The following is a 16,674-nucleotide window of genomic DNA, read 5'->3' on the forward strand; positions in this document are numbered from 1 at the left end:
CCCTGTTAGCTCTATAGTATCTAGTTAGAATATGTCACAGACGTGAGGGCACCAACGGCAGTACATTTGGCTGTTACACCACTAACGAAGGGAAGGCAAAACAAGCAAGAGAGGAAGATGAGTGTGTTTGCAGGATCGAAGGAGGAACAGAGTTACATGAGATCGGTGCTAAATTTGTAAATAATTATACCTACAAAGTTTCATCTCCTTGTTTTCAGACATCATGTATTATGTCATCCTCAGATTTGCCCCTCTTCCAGGCAACTGCGGGCAGTATAATAAAAAAAAGCACATCTATTCATAATGCACATATTGTATTCATTGGTCAGTCGGTAGGGCCACCAAACACACAACAAGTTAGTCGCTGTAGTTTATAGGATGGGGGGAAGTGCTTAGACTACACAGTATTAGATATGTTCTGTAGGCTTACATTGTTTCAGTAAGATAGCTTAAGGTTTAACAGTGTTTCAGATATAGAAGTGGGTTGCAGAACATGTGGAAGGGTCAAACTGATCTGGTTTTGGTATTAAGACACACACACGGGGTGACAGGGCGCGGCCACTGACAATGATGTAGACGTCAGACGTTCAACTAAGAGATTCGTCCCATCCACCACATGTGCGTATGTGTGTGTGTGTGTGTGTGTCACATCAGACTTTGTGCAGTGACAGTCTCTGGCCAGCGTTTTGTCCTCCCCTCTGCAAGACAACTGAAGATTGTCTGTGTAGAGTGGAAATTTACCCAGTGCATATGTACTATGTAGGTAAACCTCACCTGGTCATACGTGTGTAAGTTTGTTAATGTGCATGGGATTTTGAGTGTGTACGCACAGCCTTTATATTTGCAAATGTACCTGCAAGTTTTTGTAGGTTTTTCTTTATTTCTGTCCACATACGCTGCGCTGAACAAATGTTTTACAAATAAAACCAAGAGTATTCTTTTTAAGTGACACTTTGTCTTATGTTTCTCGGACATTGTAAGTCCATCAAATGAAACAAATTGTACTTTTCTATGTTCCATGTTTTGATCCGGACTAGTTATATGCTAAATAAAGACCAAATTGTAAATTCTTCAATCAATATTCATGCAATTTTGCTGTGTCTGCAGGGGACAGATCACTACCGTCATAAGTCTGCGTTCATTTTACCAAAACATAAATCAGTGACAACACAGACAGCAGGGTCACAAAGTTGATGGATTAGAGGCCTTAAAGACACAACTAGATGGCTGATGGTTTCATTTCTCTTTTTATTTGCACCGCTTCCATCTCGTTTTCTCATCTTTCAGCTTCCAGGGCGCTTCATCATCCCATTTTGAAAACAGTGGTTTGCATCCTAAAGGAAAGGAACAAAACAAAATTATTTCTAATTTTATTAACTTAATTGCTTTTAGCCATAACTGACAGTTTCCTCAGCAACGCCCTGTCCAGCATCTTGACTCTGTACTCCAAAGCCCTTAAGCAAAAGGCTCTAGTATATTTCATTTAAAATGCTTCAGCCTGGTCAAAGAAGGAACAGGATTTCGCAGATGTGTGACTGCTTACACACACGTATCCAGGTGCCGACGTGGGAAAGGAAAGTCTGGTCTCCATCTCTATAGCAAACAAAACACAATTTAATTTCTCATCCATTGTAATTAAACAGCCCTCCACACCCCAGACAACGCTCACACACACAGACTCTCAGTGAAGTGTTTACCCCAGTAGGTCCCAGTGCTGTATTCCAGTATCTGGGAGCTGTTTAGGTGACTCTTAGCTCTGGTTATAAAGGATTTCCTGTTAGCTCTGGGACGGGATCCAGCATTCAGACGTCTGCGCCTCACTCCACAGACACACACAAACACACACACACACACACACACACACACACGGATAAACATTAACTTTTACCCCCCCATACACCACCCACTACCCTCACTTCCAGTATCTGAGCAGAATAAAGAGGGTGTCTGATTGCTGACAGGATTCCTTAAAGTTCCTGTTTGTCGTCAGAGTCTAATGAGTGTCTGTGTTTGTGTGCGTGTGCGTGGGGGTGGGGGGAGGTGCTGGGGTTAGGTTTTGGAGGAGCGTGCATGCAGTTTCTCAGCCCTCCAGGAAAGGGGATGTCTGATTGTGTAATCCAAGACCTTACCGTGTCCTTGGCTGTAGAACATAAGATCAACACAAGTCTTTATAAATGAAGTGAGCGACCGACCGCTTTTCCTGAGGAAGTTTATCTGTTCCCATCATGACAATCAATCATTAAATCAATAAACAGGGAGATTTTTTTGTGCGTCCATGTGGGTCTAATTCTCTAGTTGACGTCAGAGAGGGTGCCTATCTTATCGTGCTCTGTGCTTATTCCCACAAGTGTTTGGGAGCACAGTAAGAAGGCGAAATGGACAAGGAAGCAAAACATGGAATTTGATTATTCCTTCTTCCATCCAGTCAAAGACAGCAGATTATTTGAATATTTTCCTCAGATAAAGTATATGGCATGTCCTTGATAAGATTTTAATGCAGTTCTAAGCTCTTTACTGTCTGTCAGCCCGAGCTAATGGCAGGCAAGTGATGGAAGGGTATAGTGTATCAGCAGTCAGGGTCGGTGTTAGTGTGTGTGTGTGTGTGTGTGTGTGTGTGTGTATGTGTAGACAGGACAGTGGAGAGGTGAAGGCGGCCTCTTGAGAGACTCACATTACGTCCCACTGGCTGGTCCAACACCTTGTGCCTAGTGTTACCCTGCCTCCTCTCTTCTTCATCGGATCCGGCTCCGTTTAAGTCAGCAGCATCTCTCCTCCAACGCTCACTTCACTGTGACCTTGTCTCTTTTGCCTGCCACTGAAAATGAGTCTAAATTTTGCTAATTTGCTTGCTTGTATATTCTCTTTCATGTCTTAATTTTCCTGTTTTGCTTTCATCTGTCTTTCTGCCCCTCTGGCTTTTTCCTTTCTCCTTTCACCCAACCTTTATTTCACAAAATGATGAGTAATGTCCCTGTTTCTATTCCCTGTCTCCGTTATCATTCTGGCTGCTGCTGGGCTTAGCTGGGTGCTGTTACATTATGAGCTGCAGAAAAGACTGCCTTACTCAGACTCTCCCTCTCCTTCCCTCTCTGTCTCTGTGGAAGTGGCACATCCTGTGTGACTCATCAGTTTGACCAGTGATGACATTTTCACGTTGCTTGTCCCTAAGCTGGTTACAGACACTAGACGTATTCGCAGAGACTCACCAAACATCGGCATGTCTGTTGGGACCATTTATGTCAAAGTGTAATCACATAATCAACAATGGAATGACTGCTAGTGCTCAAAAGTCCCCTGTGGAGTTTTGTTGTAAACACAGTTATGTTTACAGTGTTTCTCACAAGAACACATTGCGTCAATCCTTGAGGCCTATCGAACGTGCATATATTTCCCACAAAACATCGGCATTATTGAAAGGGACACGCAGACTGTCTGTAGCACACAACCTACTGCGCAATCATTTTGTAGTTTGTGCACTAACCACTTTCACACAATAGTTACACATTATCATTCCATAAAATCCGTTGATAGTCTTTTCACACTGACGTTCTCTTCATCATGTACAACTTATTTCATCACTTTCTTGAGGATATAGAGCAAGGTTCAACGAATTTGTCAATCAAGTTGCAAGCACTCACTTTACACACCGTGTACACTCATCAGATTCTTCTGTGTTATTATAAATATGTAACCATCCTCTGTAACCATCACCCATGTACTGTTGCACAAAGGCAGCAATTATTCTTGAATCATTGTAGCTATTTATCTACCAAGGCGGTTAGACATTAGTCCTGTCTGAATTACATCATTAGGTTGCCTTCAGGATAAAACGTGCACACATGCACATCCAACATTATGCTAAACAAGCCATTACTTGTCAGTCAAGTAGAGTTTCCTTGGTAAACTGGTATTATTAAACTGGTTATGTTCAGTCATAAGCTCACTTTGTTCTGTAGTTAATATAATAAGGAGATAATGACATTTAGCTGTGTAGATTTTGCCATATTCTATAACAGCATTCACTGTGTTTTTGTCAGCCTTTGCCACACTTTGGCATCAGGAGGTGGAAGTTACGGTGGATGCAACCAAAGCTGGATGTCTGCCAAGCTGCAGACCACTATTTGTGACTAAGAAACCACAAAACCTTTTTTCCAGCAGCCTTTTAGCTCCCAAACATGGGTGTTGTTTAGCGACCAGTTGCTGCTTTATCAGTGGGAAGAGTGCCACAGAAAGTAGTTGTTTTTGTACTAAGACATTGCTGCTTTTCCAGCTGGGCTTGTGCCGCCAGAACCAGGGATTTTAAGCCAAAATATGATCTTTTCCTAACCATAAAAAAGTGGTTCTTGTGCCTAAATCTTGCCACACATTAACCCCTGCTTTGTTGAAGCGTAAAGTTTTAATATATTTACAGCTGTAACGGAGCTGTGGTTTGCAGAAACTTACAATGCAAACATTTTTCTGGCGATTGGATTGTTTTTTGCAGAGGTTGCAAGCAGTTATGATATTAATTTGCTAATATCTACAAGTGCAGTGTAAATGGGTTTAGTTTTCTTTCCATACATTGTGCTATGGCAAACTTTTCTGCTCCTCTCTGGACTCTGGAAGTTACACTCTCATTTTTGCCAAATGTGTGTTGTCCTAGCAGCTGGTGACCCCAGAAACACTTCCATGAACTTTCCTCTATTTCCACAAAAAGCACGGTAAACAGAAACAGGAGGCCACAGTAGCCGTTCACCTTCGTCAGGGCTCCACAGTTAGCTCCTGTCTGCCTTGTCTGGTAGCTGTGAGACGTGACACAGCCCATATCCTACAAGATCGTTCTGAGGTAATGGGACATTTCAACCACACACACTTTAGGAGATTATAACAAGTGACTGTGTTAAGTCCTTAAATACAGATTCACATAAATATGGAGATTCAGCTGCAGTGTGTAATAAGTTATTTTTGTAATGTAAGTGGCAAAGACTCACTGGGCACTTAGAGAATCTCTGAATTAACAAAATCTATATCCAACAGATGTGACATATTACTTCCCTTTAGCTGCAACACACTGACTCCTCATCCATTATCTGCTTCAGTGGATAAATGTAATACAATCAGCAGATAGATATCTGTGCGTAAAATCACTTGTGGCAAGTCAAGGGCTTGTATCATTTATCACTTGTTGGCATCCCTGTAATCTTATTTTATTTTGACAGGCTCATAACTTAAACATTTAAGACCAAAGTGTAGTGAATGTACTGGCATACAGATATCAGTTTAAAATGTAACGTTAGCCACAGCGGCAGCCACCTTTTACCTGATTCTGTGCGAGATTCAGTTTGTCATCAAGGACTTTAGCAAACAGGGCGCTGACACTGTGAATGATAAACAAGGTGGGAGCCTACAGTTGTCAAAGTCCCCAGTATTCTGCTCTATTTTTGGAGTCTGACAGCTTGTCTTGGCAGAGGTTTGTGTGTAGAGTGGAGTGAACCTTGGAGGTTTAGAGAAGAGAAAACATGGTTTACCCTGAAACTGTTGAGGTCAGAGATGTTGCCATTCCAGCCTGATGTTTGCACTGGGTTTTTAGGTTAGGCTGAACAGGATGTTTCGCACTTGTGACACACAACACAACATATTCACGTTATTGCTGTCTCTTTTCAGCCATATTGTACAATTAATATTTATATTGACATGAAGCAATTATTTGTGAAGTTTCTGCCGAGAGCCTTTAGAGTTTTTCCCACGCCTGGCAAACTGGAACATAAGACAGAGAAAGAGGAATTGAGCAAGCTCCGTGATGCCAGCTTAATGGCCTAAAATAGAAAATGAGAGTCGCCTAACTTCCTCAAAGAATCAGGAAATGTTGAATGGAGGAAGGAAATGGCGAACGGTAATCAAATATAACTGAATCTATAATAAGGTCTTTTGTTCTTGGCTTATCAGCAAATTGTAATCAGTGGACTTCATCAGTTTGTTTATAGCTTTGTTTGAATCTTAAATCTGGGATAGAAAACATTAAATGCAAGGCAAACATGCAAATATTGCAGCACATTAATGTGAATATGCTCACACACACACACACACACACACACACACACACACACACACACATAAATGCACACGCAAATGTCGTTCTCAGTATTGTCAAGAGACAGAGCCAGATCCATGATGATATAGTTATGAAACGCATGCATATGCTTGCATTAATGAATGGACAAATATACATAAGCATACACAGATGGCTGTATGTTCACATAACCCACTCCACTCTACGCAGACACACACACTCACTCACTCACTCAGCATCATAAACAGCCCCAGCCTTCATCTCTCTTGGTCACTCCAACCTGTAGGGGTCACTGTAGCTCCACAGCCGGAGCCAAGTTCAAAAGCAGATGTGAATGAAGTGCCTTATCAATGACTCCCCTGAGCTCTTCTCCTTTTTATGACTAGGCCCTTTTTTGGAGCACAGCAAGAAACTGCTGCGCTGATGTCCAAAAGGAAACGGTTTAAGTCAAATCCTCCATCTGTTATTCTTTGAATTTTAACTGTAGCGATGTTTACGCTGTAAATATCGTTCCCCCCCAAGTATACAACCAGCTGAACGGACCGTCAAGAAGTTCTCTAGTGCAGATTTATCTCAGTAGCTTGATACAGAATTGCGAAACTGTTTGCAGTATATGTACAACTGTAGCTAGAGTCTCTCCAGCATTGTGCACATTTAGTCTGGGTGGTGCATGGTAGTTGAAGGGGGGCAACTGGGACATTATACAGTGCATGATAGTACAGATGTTACTCTGATTAAGTCTAAATTTGGCAGTGGGGTACTAAAGCACAGTGTATAGTTGAGTTTGTGTGCAGGAGCAGCATGAATGGAGCACAGAGTGTTTAACTTGATCAGACTCTTCACAAATTGATTAGCTTTCCAGCCACCCATTGACAGACACTGAGAACTGCTGCAGATCGGCCAATCTGCACAGAAGGGATCTCTGGTGGATCGATGTCCTGTTGGACAGCAGTGGATGAGGCTGCTTCAGTAGGTGTGTGTTGGCTTCCGTAGGCTTTCCGACCCTCGTCCGTCTGACGATATGGAGGTGATGCAACAGGTTGCTGTGTGTGCATTCTTGCGAACAAGAGTGGCTTAAGTCTCAATTGTGATGTAACTCACATGCCACTGTCATAATTATATCAGCATACATGTGCAAATGTTAGAAACACACATTTCCTGTTGTTTAGAGCCTAAACAATAGTTACAGCTGACAGGGGCATAACACATTTATGGGCATGGCAAGGCGGCTTTATTTGTATGGCACATTTCATGCACTTGGGCAATTCAAAGTGCTTTACAGAGCAATAAAGTATGAAGCATAGTAAGATTTACAATAAAAGAGTAAAGACAGAAATATATAAAAGATCAAATTAATTACTAAATATAGCCCAATTTATTTTTTCAAATTGTCATGTTATGTTTTTTTTCTCATTTATTTGGGAGTGTGGTCCTTTGAATTTTTTTAACACTCAGGAGTGGGCTTAAAGGTGCTTTATAACTCTGGAGAGAGACTTTTGATTGTTTAGTCTCATTCCCAGGTCATCAAATACCGATGCTTTGGATTGGTAGACTAAATCACCAACCCAAAGCAGTGGTATTTGACAACCTGGGAATGAGATTGTGTTGGTATTTTACGACTTGGAAATGAGACTGAACAATCAATTGTCTTTCTTCAGTTACTTACAGCACTTTCAAGTTTCAAAAGGTTAAGAACCTGCTGGTTCAGACAACACCTTCTCTCTCTTGCACAGAGAGAGAGAGAAGGTGTTCAGACAACACCTTCTCTCTCTCTGTGCCTCTGATTCTGAATAGATCACACATGAAAATGTAAAGCAGTTTGTGCTATTAAGGGAATAAAAATCCTGTAAGTTTTGTGCATCTCATTGTAACTAAAAGGCTTTGAAAGCCATGAAAGTACTTTCACAGCAACATTTGTGAGTATAACCCAACAGTGGTTATGTTTTCTTAATGTTTTGCCCTGTGCCATTTCATTTACTGGCCCACAATAGTATAAATTTACTGTGATTAATGGTCTAACCGTAGCACACCGTTTAAGTCTATTTGTGGCTTGGTGCACACCCTCGACATGTATGCACTAAAACACACACACACATACAGAGGGTTGTGATAGAGCAAAGTAGACCCATTGAGTCTGTGTGTTCAGGGAGCTGACCTTGAGCAGCTGGCTACAGTGTTTTTATAGCTGTGTGTATGCACATGAATCCATGTGCGTGTGTCTCGTGCCGTGCAGCCCAAAGAGTTCTCTGTCTAGTCTCCAGACTGGTTCACACCAGATGTTGAGGAAGGAAATTCAAGAGCCTCCTTGAAAGCAGCCCTGTTGTGATTGAAAGCAGCTGCAGACTTCCAGCAGCAGACACTCTGACTGAAGTGCAAAGTGGGAGTGAAGAAAAGGAGGCCTACTGGTATACAGCTAAGGCTACATCCACAACAATACAATTTAGTTTTAAAACCCATGACTATGATTACACCTAGCACTCAAGGGAGAAAACATTTGAAAACGCTGCTGACCCCGTTTTAGTTTAAAAACTCTGTGTTTTAGTCTGAATGAGCAGAAACATAGACTTTTGAAAGTAATGACTCAGACACCTATGTTTGCTTTCTGATTGGATCTTATAAGGTCATGATGTGTCATCTTCTGATTCGTCACACCCCTATCACATGACCTTTTCCAGGAAAAAACCACAGCCATGACTACTCATTTCTTGTTTTGTTTTGTTTTTTTGTTAACAAAATCAAGCCAAATTTTTATATAAAGGCGAACTTCCTTCTTGTGTGGGCGCTCACGATGGATAATGTTTCCAGTACTGTTCTAATATGTCGTTGTATTTACCTTGCAGCGACTCCCAGTCTATGTTGTCCGCCATTTTGATAGCCTTATTCTCACGTATTAGTTTCAGTAACAGTTCCACAACATTGTTGGTCCAAGCAAAAGAATCTCCAGTTGTACTTTTTGACATACTTTCCTGCCTGCTTACAACAGCAGGCACATGCCTAATGTGATAGTGTTTACAGGCATGTTAGTATGGACAGGGATTATCTATAAAATGTGTGGTGGATTAATAGGGTAAATATACTTAACGTGGGTGGTGCCGCTGAGATCGTCTAAGTTGAGTTTAGCATGAACATTTGTAGGAGATGCAGCAACAGCACAAATTTATTTTTAGTTAAATCTACATCTGCCCTCATTGAATAGGAACTGATTAGGATAATATATAACCATTACATTTAGTGTGCACACTACATGGAGAACATCAGATTATATGAGAGAATATAAATTAAAACAAATCACGATTCTAGATCCTTTTGAAAATATGCAATTATTTGGCTTCTTTTGTAATGTAATATGGAAATATTTTATCCCTTATTAGCATCAAGTCGTTAGTTTTTTCTTCAAAGCTTCAGACTACACCAAACAGATCTGGGATATTCTTGCTTTCCGTATTCCCTCGCCTTGCAACAATGACACTTATGACACTGTGTTTGAGCTTGTTTCAGCTGCCTCATACTCTTCAAAGTGCTGACTGTCTCTTTTTGCTGCGTCACACCACATCACATTAACACTCAGACACCTGCAGGCTCTCATCTTATCCTTTATTCTTGGAATCCCGTGTGTCGGTTTTTCCCACAATATGTGATAAAGCCTCTTGATATCATCTCTCTCTGCTTCCCGCACGTATAGACTCCACTACTGTATGACAGTGTGCTCTCACGTAAGCAAATGTACATGCAGTGTTGTGGTTGTTTGAATGTGAAACAGACTAAATGGGAGTGGGTGTTTATTTGCAAACAGCTGGCTCAGCAAGTAAGCTTCGGCCTGAGGTTCAACCCAAAACACATGTGAACTTTACTTCTACACCCTGACCTTAAGCAACCGGACATGCTGTAAAAAAACACTGAAGGTAGTTGCTCATCAGCACGCATGCAAAGTAAAATGAGGTGTACAGTGAGGCTTGAAATGTTGAAAGAATGGCGACAGTGGTTCCTGTAAAGGGGAATATCATTTTATTCCTGTGGTCTTAGACAGTTCAAAAATATTATTAAAAATGAACAGCTCCCTCTCAAATCCGAAAGCCAGAGTGCTAAAACTCAAATTTGTCATGTCATAGAGTATAAAGTCTGGAGCTGCGCCCTAGACAATGAATTAGACAGGATGTTCTAGATGACAGTGAGAGCACCCAGGGGAACATTCTCAGTATATGGTTACATTTTCTGTTTCAGTGCTGGGAACATGACAATAGAGTAAAGCTTGACTTTATACCTATGACATCACAAGTTCGAGGCTTGGAGAGAGAGTTGTTCACGTTCACAAATATTGATCAAACTGTCCTTGGCTGTGGAAATAACATACTGGAATTCTTAATTTAGGAGGTGTTCCCCTTTTAAAGACCTAAGTGTTTCTCTGAAAATGTGACACACTTCATACCAGTAAGAGTTAATCATCCTCCATCTCAGCCGTGATGCAGCGGCTCAGACTGGGCTCATCTGTTTTTGTCTTCACTTATTTTTATTTTAACAGCCTCGTGTGTCTTGTCAGCAAATGTTAAATCACCTTATTTATCTCCCCTCCTTCTCCGCGCACAGTGGCCCACTAACCCACCTATCAGCCATCCCCATGTGACCTGCTTCTTGCTACTGCCTGTCCCGTGTGCTTCAGCACATAAATAACACACACACACTTGAACTGAGAGGCTCCGGCACGTGAGGAGAGTGATGATGACTGCACATACTGTTGAACAGCACTGAAATCAATATTGTTGCCAGTCACATTGCTCGATTTAAAGCTGCCATAAATGCATATATATGTAATTTGAGATATTTAAGCTGCCTTCGCTAAGGTTGCAAGGATTAGTCAGCTGAGAATGGGAGTGACTGATGGTGATACGGACTAAAGTTGCTTAATAGAAAGGCGTTGCATTCATGAGCAACTGATGAAGGGACTGGGAGTGAGGATGGAATGATAATATCATATTTCTCTTTCTCCCTTTCTATTGCTTTATCTCTTCCTGAACAAAGGCATACGAGGAAACACCCAGGGTGCAGGCTGAGGCTGGAACCAGCTAGATCAGACCGGTAGCTGTTAGAGAGAAGGGGGAGGTGAAGGAGAAAGGAGAGGGAGGAGGAGGAGGAGGAGGAGGAGGAAAAGCAATGAAGGGTGTAGCAGAGGATGGAGAGGGAGTTGGGGGTAGAGGGAAGAGGACGGGATAAGGGAGGTTGGAGGAGGGGAGAGGTGGAGGTTAAGTGTTTTGGACACGAGTCTAGATAGATAGTCTGGCAGGCAGACAGCTAAGGCCCCATTCCCTCAGTGATGTAATGCATCAGGCAGATGCTATTTTTAGCCGCACTGATACACTTAGCTGCCTTAGCATCAGCACACAGGGCAATCGATCAGCTGCAGAGCTCAATGGGAGGATGAGAGCTGCAGCCAGCAGCAGCAAAGTAGCTGCAACAAAATATGATGTTGTTCTTTGACATATGCTTTGATATATGATTATCATCTCCTTTGTTTTGGCCTCATGATGAAGTAGTTTTGTAGCTATTTCATCTGCCTAACTTTATTTTGTTGTCACCTTTTTTTTGCTAAAATATCTTGATTGTCTCAGTTTTCTTGAAGCCATTTAGCATTATTCTAGTTTGCTGTCAGCATCTTTATCAGTTACCACCGCACAGCTAAGGTTGGGAAACAAGCATTGTGTTTCTTTCAGACCTGCTTATCATAACAAAGTGAGGTTAAATTGTGTTTAAAGGCTAGTAGAATTATTCCCAAGGCAGCAATACATCTGGAACAAAAACAACAACAACAACAATAAACCGACTCCGTCTCCTCTCCTGGGTGCTTCAAGGCCACAGAACAAAGGGGAGCACTCTGATTGGACACGTAGTCGAGGAGATGGATCAATAGTTCAGGCTTAAGGTCTTGGGCCTGGTGTCAAGGCCACAGAAGTGCTTTGTAGAAGAAGAGCTGCTTTGTTTTGTAATTTTTTTTGTATGTGTTCTTAAGGGCTTTTTCATGGCCTCTGTCTCCTACAGTCAGAGCTCCCTGCCTACATACAGTATGTCTTACTTCCTCTCATTTGTTCTGGGTAGACAAAATCACACAAGTTCATGTATCAGGACAGCATCCTGATATATAATCTCTGTACAATGGGGTAATAAATTCATTGCATTCAGGCATTATGTGTACGAGCTTCGGTGGTTCCTGTTTCACCAGACATGAGAACATGCAAGCACGCACACAGCACACAGCACACTGACATGACTTGTATTTAGTGTCCTGCAGCACCGCCCAGTCTCTGCTTTGAATAAGTCTGCAGCCCGAGGGTCTAGACAGGTCGACTCCCGGTGTCTTACACAAAATTGAGGAGGGCCCGGGGACAAAGGACAGAGCAGTAGATAGAGCACTGATAAACACTACATCCGCACCTGTCATCTCCCCACCCTACTAACCCGTCCCCGTGGCAGGTCATCATTACCACAGTGCTGACATGTACTGTACCTGTGGGATTTTCACAATGGACTGAACAATAGCCACAGTTGCAAACTTGACCTCCATACCTACTTAGCTAATCTCAGCTAATGGGCCTCGACAAAGGCCGTATCAATCCCAGCTGTGTAACATAGTTTGCTGTTGACTTTAGACTTCTTTCAAAACCACAGAGTTTGACCTTAACACAGATTTGTGCCCTGAATATTGTGCGTCTGTGTGTGTGTTCAGAGTTAGACATTCAGTTAATTTGTGTGTAATTAGTGTAATTAGCTCTAGGGAGGATGGGTGCCTCCCTTATCTCTGTCACACCCCATGTCACACTAGTTTTAGAACAGAGATTGTCTTCACTAGTTCCACTTCATGCCAAAGTCGTATTAGATAAAGTTTGGGATGATTTCTTTCTTCAAAATCTGGTCTGAGGCCTTATTCAGCACTGAGGCTGATTCCTCACAAGCAAACTGCCACTACTGTTGCAGACGATTCTTTAACAGCTTCTGTGGAACTTTTTGTCCTAAACTCACCTCAGGTATTAAGATTTTCTTTTAGCCTCATAACATAGTACAGCTGGATTAACATAAGCATTTAAATGGCAAAGCTTTTCTGGCTCAGTACACACCATGTAAAGCAACAAACGCTCCAGAGGAAGATCAGTTTCCTATGTATATTTGGAAGCTTGTTTCTGGCCTCCCATGTAAATTGCCTCCCATGAGTCTGAGTTTAGACAAATAAAACTACCTAATGGGAACAGCAGCCTAACATGTCTGTTTACAGAGAACTTCATGGCTCAGTTTGATTAAAACTACACTCTTTGACCTTCTCTGTACAGTGTCCGTGCATGGATGTCTGTATATGTGTTTCTACCCACCTCTTCTTTAATGTCACATAAAAGAAAATAAGCCATATAGAAACACTGTATGTGGTTTAAATAACTTTGTGAACTTTAACAGTTTCATGCCCCACCCTACTATTTTAGGCATATGACATAGCGTGTGATATATTAGCCAGACTGTAGTCACTGGAGACAATAGAGTATTATGCAATAGGCAGGAAAGCATTAAAAAGTCAGATCAAGTTCCTGCTTTCCAGCTTTTTGAAAAGGCAGATGGAGACAGCACTAATCAAATAAAATGTTTATTGGATCCACCCTCTTCCCGGTTGACTCACCCAGACTGATTCACCATACCTGTTTACCTGGTTTCTAACCTTGACCGGAGCAGGTAGTTCAGCCCAGCTCCAGGGAGGACACAATTACACAGACATGCACATCTGAGCTGCAGCCACCTGTAGGAGAGTCTATTCACACCACTGCACATGAACACCCTTTTAAGCCCTTTGCCCTCCTTTCTATACCAGGCCATTTCTCCCTACTGGTTATGTCATCATTTCACCACAGGTCAGTAGTTTCAGTGGTTCAATAGTTATCCCTGTGGCTATTAGGGTTTGTCACGGAAGGCTGTAGTAAATTTGTGTGAGTGCAGTGCTCACAGCCTCCCTCTTTGTCTCCACACTGTCATGCTTTTTCTGTCTTGGTGCAGTCTTCATCCTCTGTGACACCCTCCACTTCATCATCATCATCATCATCCTGAGATATCTGAGATATGAAATGACATTGTGTGCCCTCCTCTCTCCTGTTGCAGATGTGTCCCACAGGTTACGCCACATTTTCTTCACTGTGTCTCGGTCAAACAACTCTTTCAAGGCTTTGACGGATGCAATAAAAAAGGCAGAAAAGTGATGAACGGAAAGTTTCAGAGTCAGTGTATAAACATGATCGGCCCGACGTGAGATCGTATTTCACTAGCAAGGACCACGCCACAAAAATATGTTGTTTCAGGAGGTGTTAGTTGTTGAGGACAGGTGATTGGATGTAAGCAGGGGTGAAGGTGGAAAGGGAATGCCCTCTGTTAGGCTGATCTGTTAGGATGTCCTGGAAATCGGATGGAGGGAGACTCAGTGTGGGGGCTCCGTCTCAGTCGTTTTCCCGCCCGAGCTGATTACAGGCCCCCCTTAGACAGCTCCTAGAATGAGACATGGGAGAAGTATGCACCAGATTGAATAAGAAGAGATGAGGGGAGAAGGGAAGAGAGGATGAAGGAATGAGTTGGTAGGGATGAGGTAGGGAGGATGATGGATGAGGGGAAGGGAAAGGGAGGGCGGATCGAGACATCTGAGACAAACAGAGCAGGATGGGTTGACCAGGTATAAGTAGGCTTGGTAGGTAATCAGAGGTGTCGTTGAGGTGTGGCCCTGCTCCCTGCTTATATTTAAACATGTGACAATTTTGTACTTGGTGTGCAAAGGTCTTCAGACTAGTGTTTTAGTATTCACAATGTTGTTGCATGTGTTGCAGCTGAATCCAATTTAAATCAAGCCAAGTAATCATTAAAAAGGATGAGCTGAGACAATGTGATTGACAGTTTGTTAGCAACCCCTACTATACCCACTGATTATTTGTACACTCTAATTCTGTGTGTGCCACAAAAATGTGTCGCCACCCTCTTTGTACATGCCGCACTTGACTGTCTACGCTTGATTTAACAAAATTACATCCCTTTGTGTTAAACTAACATGCGTGTATGTACTGCATGTTTGCTTATGATTATGTGTCTAGCGTCCTGCAGTTTACTTAGCATTTCTCGCTCGGTAGTTTTCCCATTGTTTTGCTTTCGAGAGGATAGATGGTGTGTCATACTGTGCCTTTGGCCCAATGAGGCCAGCTCACTGCCAAAAACACACAACCCTGCCGTATAATCTTTGTTCCCATAAGCTACCTGAACAGCCTCTCCACATAGGCACAATTCCAGGCAGCTCGGGCACGAGTTTCCTTCCTGTGCCATCCCTCCTACTCACAACCCCACGGGGCTTGGAGCATGGATGGGAAACTGACTCATGATAGTTTCTCTTAATTTTATTATTGTTTAAGCCCCTGACTTTTCCCCTTACTCAACAGGAGGATGCAGATGGGGTTAGTAAGGGCTGGAAAATCCAGGAGTGGTTATTTCGGGTTTTCCTGATGGAGGAAAATTGGATGGTGGAAATCTACAAAGAATTAGAGAATAAGACCAGACAAAGCCTGTGTGGAGAAACGACATTTGAGAGTGACTGCGTTGATATCGCTCTACTCAAACATGCAGGATTTAGGGTGTCATCCAAAGGGCACTTAATGTCATTCTTTACATAAACGAATCAAACAAACAAAGCTGTGTGCGTGTATATGAGTGAAAACAAGGTCGTCACAGCTCACTGTGCCTGTTTACCTGGTTACTATAGAGACTGTCTAGCTAAGCAAATTAGCCGAAACCATAGGGTGGTGCCAACAGTATACATCAGCTTGTTTTGGATATATTAAGAGCTCATCTTGTCTGTTCTCAGAATCATTTGCTTGACATTGTTAAGCCAAATCAAGTGACTGTTGAGGTAACAGAGATAATTACAGTATGTGGGTAATAAGACTCTGAATAAGATGCTGCTCAAGAATCACAACAAAATAAAGTCTGCGTTCCAAAGCCCTGTCTACTACTGCATGTCCCTGACTGCTGCGTGTAATGAATATAATCTAAGTGACATTTCACACCAACTTATCATTCTCCCCACATCCCTCGGCTCCAACTCTGTTCCATTCACCCTCTCTCTGGTCCTCTGCATTGGCAGCGGGCCGACAGGCTGCAGGTTATGTAACAATCGCCCGGCTGCATTGGCACCACACTCGGTCAGTGCCAGAGGTTAATGAAGCTCTCTGATAGACAGCGGAGCAGTATTTTCTGCTGCCCTCATGGGTTTTCCACACTGTCCTGCCTCCAATGTTACAAATTGAATTTTGGCCCTGATGCCTTCCCGCCCCCAAAACCCTCTCTCCCCTTTCGCTCTTGCCATCTCTCCCTCTCTCTCACACGCACACACACACACACACACACACACACCTATACACACACTGACCACAAGCTGTTTTCTGCAGTTATTCTGCAGTGCCCTTTATGCTGTTATTTAGAGAAGTGCTTCACCCACACATTTGTACAAATCTTTGTGCGTGTGGGACGATACAAAGGGAACATATTTGCCAGTGTTGTTTATGTTGTTGTTGTTTTTTTTGTTTTTGCTCCCGCCTGCATAGCTTGCTGCATGGTGATGTAACAGGTCT

At 42.5% G+C, this 16,674-nt stretch overlaps 1 protein-coding gene across 1 annotated transcript in view; it reads left to right on the plus strand.

Annotated features, from left to right (window-relative positions):
• adgrv1 (adhesion G protein-coupled receptor V1) overlaps positions 1–16,674 on the plus strand; it is a 129,946-nt gene that overhangs the window by 72,352 nt on the left and 40,920 nt on the right. The window lies entirely within an intron of this gene.

The sequence above is a fragment of the Epinephelus fuscoguttatus genome, linkage group LG6, assembly GCF_011397635.1.
Source record: "Epinephelus fuscoguttatus linkage group LG6, E.fuscoguttatus.final_Chr_v1".
Lineage (NCBI taxonomy): Eukaryota > Metazoa > Chordata > Actinopteri > Perciformes > Serranidae > Epinephelus > Epinephelus fuscoguttatus.